Raw genomic sequence first — 6,100 nt, forward strand, 5'->3', positions numbered from 1 at the left:
TGCTTCTCTGAAATCTTGTTTAATTGCTTTATTGACTCCTACTTTAATTTGAATGGCTGGCTGTGACAACCTCTTTCTTCCTCCCCTCCCTTCCCCGCGTGAATTGCTCCCACTATGCGTGCCAGATTCCCCCTGCCGGCAGTTGTACAATACTCATAAAATCTTGTTACCGCGGTGGGGGCCCAAGCAGAGTTCAGCTTCGTGAGGGCGATCAAGCAAAGGACTTGCAGCCTCAGCACCCTTAGATCTGGCGGGAGGAAGGAGAGGAGAGGATGCAGAGTCTACCTGAAAGGCAGGCGCTTGCCCGTTGCAAGACGCAGCTGCAATGCTTGACTTCCCCGAGCGAACGCTTATTGTAATGAGCATGCCCAAGCTGAGATGCTGATCTTAGTCACAATGGTGTAAGCCCAAAGTAACCCCGTTGAAGACAATAGAGTTACTTCAGATGTACTTCATTGTGACAGCCTTTGCAGATTTACATCTATTTTTGTTCTGCACCTTCCCAGGGAACAACACACCCCCCCCACACCCACCCACCCCAGCTCTTTTGCACCAAATCCTTTCTTATTGTGTGGGGCAAGTTCTCTTGGACTTAGCTGAATTATTTGAAAAGGGGAATTGGTCCAGTGTTTCCAGAGGAACCTTCCTGCCCTTGTTTTCTTTGCTGGAAATATCTTCATCTTAACCTTCGGCTGTTACCCCCCTCTCCAGGGACAAGTCCTTTGAGGATCTGAGCACCTTTAGTGGGGTGCCTTTCACTCCTGTTAATGCTGGGGGGAAATGAGGTGGAAGGGGAGAGCTCAGCACCTTCTAGGGTGCAACCTTCACTGGGAACACCCTACTTCTGGAAGGAAGGATCCGGCCCTTCAAAAGACAGTGGACAGGGCAAAGAATATATCTCACTTGCTGAACTGTATTAGGCAAGGTCCAAAGCACCGTCAATTCTTGTTAGAAGAGGCTTAACCAAGAGGAAAGGAGAGGAGTGACAGATAAAGGTGAATCTGTCCAGGGCCCCATCATCACCTTGATAACCAACGTGCCATGCCACAGCTCCGCATCTCAACAGTGGCGGCCAGTGCTTGGTGTCCTGTTTGGAGGGGGCTGTATTTTTGCACAGTCTTTTGCTCTTCCATTTTTGCTATGTTACCATAAAAAGTAAGGACCCCCAAACAGCAGTAAACTCCATGACGAGCCAGAGATATTAAAATGCCATCGCAAAATTATCTTTTTAATAAGCTAACTTTTCTCTGCTGGAAATAACAAGCCTCACCCCACACTAGCTTCTCTGATTAGAAAAGGGACCCAGCCAAGGTGTTATAAATATCCTGAAACTGTTTTGTTCTCCAGTGTTGCTCACAACAATGATTTATTTCTAGAGGGGGAACAGTCAGGGAAATCCCTTTGTCCTTAAACTCTGCACACAGGCTTGAAGCGTTCCATAATTTTGAAGCTTATGGTTCATGTATTCCCCCTCTTTCTATTTGTCAACCATTTGCATTCTAGTTTGCTAAATACATGATGATGTGGTGGTTGATCTTGCTCAAAGCTCTGAGACCTTTGTGGATTTTTCTCCCCCCCCCCCCCCCCCCCCCCCCTTCCCAAAATTCCACAAAGAAATCACCGCTTTGGTCACATTCCTTGGAAGCCTCCATGTAAAATATTTTCCCCCACTGATTTGTCCTCACTATCTCATGCCCATGCCACTTTGTTTATTGTACAGTTGCTCATAATCTGGCTATGTTTAAAAATATATGTTATATATAAATACCCCTACATACAGGAGCAAAATAAGGAGCGTTTGTTTCATTATTGTTCTGTACATATATATATATACCTAATATATGCACACACATACATCTATCGTGTGTATAATATGATACATATATACACTATATATACACACATGCACATATATATATGCAGATAATAATGAAATTATTTTCTTAAATAATTATTTTATCCCTGTATGTAGGTGGATCCTAAGAAATGCGAGTCACCCACACTTCCCCTTGCCTTAGATTACATATTTACTAAGCCCATGAAATTCAGCGTGTTTGTGTACATTTCAAACAAAGATCTACACGGGCTGTTCAAACACTGCAAAAACAAGAGCAGGTGACTTGTGGGTCTAATATTATTTTTCCAAACTCAATACCCCAGGCAGGATTTAAATGTTTTCGTAACTCCTACTGTTTGCATCCAGATTTCCTTGTGTTACAATCAAGATAAAGCTTTTATGCATGCTTCTTGCTTCTGATGACGAAAATATTTTGCTGACCCCCAAATTTCAGATGCTGCGGAGTTTGGGGGTTAGACGGTGCCAATTTGTGAGGCAAAAGAAGAGCAGCTGGAACATGTTGCAAGGCTGATCTGGGAGATGTAGGGGCTCCTGTCCTGTTCAGAAGGGAGCTGATGACGCACAGGCAGATGTTTTCTTGGTATCGTATTTTATTTACAAAACATACAGTGCAATGATCTCCCTCCAGTAACAAAACCTGCCAGCTGCAGGCAGGCAGATGCACTGTGCGGAACCTGGCAAGGAGCTCGGGGCTGGCTGCTGCTCCTGAGCCTCTGGCTTCACCTTGGGCTCACCAAGGGCTCAAACCATGTGCAGAAGCCGAATGCAGCCCCATTCCCAGACAGCCAGCAGCGCGATGCCTGTCGGAGATTTTGTCGTGCTCTCTCTTCTCACTGGTGTACCCTGCACACCCCAGCCAGGGACTTGATTTCCACCGAGCCAAAGGTTTCAGTCTCAACGGCTGGCCTCTGTCTGAAATCTCCCACCAACAGATGCTGTCAACAACGAGAACAAGTCCATCTCAAGTTTGTTCGAGTGACATGTTTGACAAAAAATGGTAAAAGATTTCTGCTTCAAAATTTTTGAGACAGGCTATGTGGACACGGGCAAAATGTGATTTGCCATTCCGTCCTTCCTACTTTTTTTTTTTTTTTTTTTTAAATAAAGTAGGTGTACGTTATGGGTTTCTGATGAAAGGTATTTTCAAATGGAAAAATGTTCTGTTGCTGAGTTTTGGAAGGTCCATACTTGCAAAAATACTACTAGTAAAATTCTTCTGATATAAAAATGTCCTAAGCCGCTTTTTTCTAATGTAGCAGTGACCACAACAGGATTTTTCCTGCTATAGCTACTTGGATTAAGAAAACACAGCACATTCCACCCTCTTGGTGAATTTCTTATATGAATCTGACTTTTAAGGCTAGTCCAGGCACAAGAGCCATTATGATGTGTCCTGTCTGTGGTCGAGCATCCCTGGGCAAGCGTGGTGGTCATCTGCTGCATCGCTTAGAAAAAGCAGACAAACAGTGCGAAAGGAGGCTTTGTCCTACTTTAAGTGGAGAGCAGCAGTAGCAGATCAGTTGACGCTGCTTTGGGAAGGAGTGGAGCCCCCGTCTTCCCCTCTTTGGTCAGGAATCTCTATGCTCCGCCAAAACCTGAGTTTCATAACTGGCTATAAAGTTCTTGCGGGTTTCCATGGGGCTCAGCTGAGCTGTTCACAGGGTGGGAAGAGGAAAAACTGGGTGTCAGCCAGTGCTATACATCCAGCAAAGGGATTTTCAGCCCTTCTTCAGCTGGTTTATGGTGGGATGAGCATATTTTTTGCCTTTTCTCTTTGGTTGTGCGAGGGGAGAGGCACTGGGGGAGCCGGGTGGCTCCCTGCATAGCTCACCTCAGGCTGCCTGGATGTTGTTACAGAGGGATGTGAATTGACCCATGGTGGTGGAGCAGACCTTGCAAGACAAGCAGAGGCAACTGCTTCTCAGAAAGATGAAGTGGGATATTTTTGTGTAGCTTCAGCTTCACACGGCTTGAAGAAAACACTTTGTGGATGTTCCTCAGTGCATTGGCCAGAAATGCACATTAGCAGCCTGGGACGCGGCTGGTTTTCTTTGCTTCCTTTGATTTTACCCCAGCATAACTCTGCTTCATGGGATGACCTGCTTCTCTAATTAAAACCAATGAAAAAGGAGGACCAGGGAGGGCTGCCAGAGGAGTGGAAAGTGGAAATAAGATGAAGGTCTGTTGATTTGCTGTTGGTCAAAAGGCTGCTCTGCCTTGTGGACCCCCAGTGGGAGGCGTATCACTGAACACAAGATGTGGGAGCGAGAAAGAGATCTTCCACTCACCCCGGGATTCCTTTGTTCTGCTGGGGATTTTGAAATGCAGATGCAATATGTGGGAAATCCCCCATGCAGGTACTTGCAGGCTTCCAAAGGCTGCTGCACCAAAGCCTTCCCAGCCTGGGACAGGTAACAAGTGTTCAGAGAGCGGAGGCTTTGCTGATCCAGGTTTTGTTTCCCCTTACGCTCCTGAAAATGCAGAACAATCCCACTGACAGCTCTTGGACACCTGAGTTTTCTGCTTACATGCAGCATTGAAAAACGTGGTCCACTTGTGGAGGTAGCTGCCACGTGTGCTTATTTATTGTTTCTATTCTCACCTCCTTGCTGCTCACGTCCTCGTTGAGCCAGGCATGATTTTCAGGAGCCCGAGCTCCTCTTACATAACGTTGTGCCAAATCGGTAGGGACAGGATTTGGAGGGATCTGTGGCTGGAATCACCCTTGATCCTGGATTCCCTTCTGGTTTGTCTGCACAGCTTGGGCATGCCATTGTGAGCTGCTGCTTTGCCCTGGGGCTTCCTTTGCCTTGGGCAGTCCCCCTTGAACCAGGGGTGATGTGGAGGATACGTTCTATAGCCATGGCCGGTCTGCTGTCTACCGCTGCTGGTCGTGTTTGCTCAAGTGACCGAGCTCTCCCTCCCTGTGGCAGTGGGGAGAGCCCTCTCTGGAGCAGAAGGTTTTGACGTGCCCGCGATGGAAAAAAAAAAGGTGTCTGAAGCCGAGTTCAGAAGACTGCAGAGAGAGTTTCAGAGAGCAGCGGAGAAGAGGAAATCTTTGGTGCAACGTGAGGCAACACCAGCTCCTGGTCTGTGCCATGATCATGCCTAGCCTGCTGTTACCGTCCTCCTGTCTTGTGGAGGTGGGGGATAGTACAGGAGCAACTTTCAGAGAAGAGATTTGTCCCAGCCGTGGTCAAGGTGCTTTCCAGCAGAAACCTGATGCCCCCAAGTCCCGCACCAGCTTCAAGCCTTTGCTTGCCTCTCCCCAGGTCACCGTCCATTTCCATACCATCCTGTCCAGAAAACAAAGAGCTCCGAGAAGAGATTGAAAAGCTGCAAATCCAGAAAGCTCTTTTGGGCAAGCTCTCCTTGAAGCTCCATAAGAAGCTGGCTCAGCAGAGGGAGAAGGATGAACACTGCCGCTGAGCAGTGCACACAAGGCTAACAAGCAGCGGTACGTGGCCGTGTGAACCCTCTGTGGCAAACTTGGCGCTGGTGGGGCAATGCCAGCGACGGGTGTCGATGTAAAGAGAGGCCAACTGCAACTTCAGAGCGAGGATGCACCCGCTTGTCGTCTAGAGCTGGGTGCTAAGGCTTTTGTGCTTGTCAGTGCAGGGGAGACCGGTACCTCCAGGGGGGTTTGCTCCGCCTATGCCAGATGTTTCTCAGGATGTGGTGAATTGCCCTATGGAGCAGCCTCTTTCCTCCAAGTCCCATCTCAGCCTGCATGGGAGGGTGCAGCAGACCTGGAGCAGAGACCAGCCAGCTCCAGGCAAAGTGAGCTTGGCTGCCCACAGCTGGGTGCTGTGTCCGAGTACAAACCCCCAGCCAGAGCTGTGTTAGCTGCTGCTGGCCTCGGGCTAACGCAGCTGCATCTGGATGGGAGCCGGCCAGCGTGCACAGCATCACGGGGGTTTTGCTCGGCCAGGCACAGAGATGCGTGGGAATGGGCAGGACTACAAATCCTTATACCTTCCCGTGGTGTAACCTGCTGCTCTCTGTGCGCAGGATGGGGGCTCTGGCAAGGATTGCAGCCTTGAACAAAAGACACATAGAAGACACAGTCCAGCGCAATGTGAGCTGCAGGAGCGAAGCGTGCCCTTGAAAAGGAGAAACAACTGAAAAACTTCATGCTGACCAAGTCCAGAGATCGCTCGGAATTGGAGGAAGTGGGCCAAAAAGAGAAAAGGTACCAGATGAGAGAGAATACCTGCAACTGGTAGCACAAGCCAGGAGCTG

General features: G+C 48.4%; 1 protein-coding gene across 1 annotated transcript in view; it reads left to right on the forward strand.

Annotated features, from left to right (window-relative positions):
- The window catches only part of LOC121094953 (coiled-coil domain-containing protein 63-like), a 29,153-nt gene that overhangs the window by 774 nt on the left and 22,279 nt on the right, over nucleotides 1-6,100 (forward strand). The gene's annotated exons all lie outside the window — the stretch shown is intronic.

Source organism: Falco naumanni, chromosome 1 (assembly GCF_017639655.2).
Source record: "Falco naumanni isolate bFalNau1 chromosome 1, bFalNau1.pat, whole genome shotgun sequence".
In the NCBI taxonomy this organism is placed as follows: domain Eukaryota; kingdom Metazoa; phylum Chordata; class Aves; order Falconiformes; family Falconidae; genus Falco; species Falco naumanni.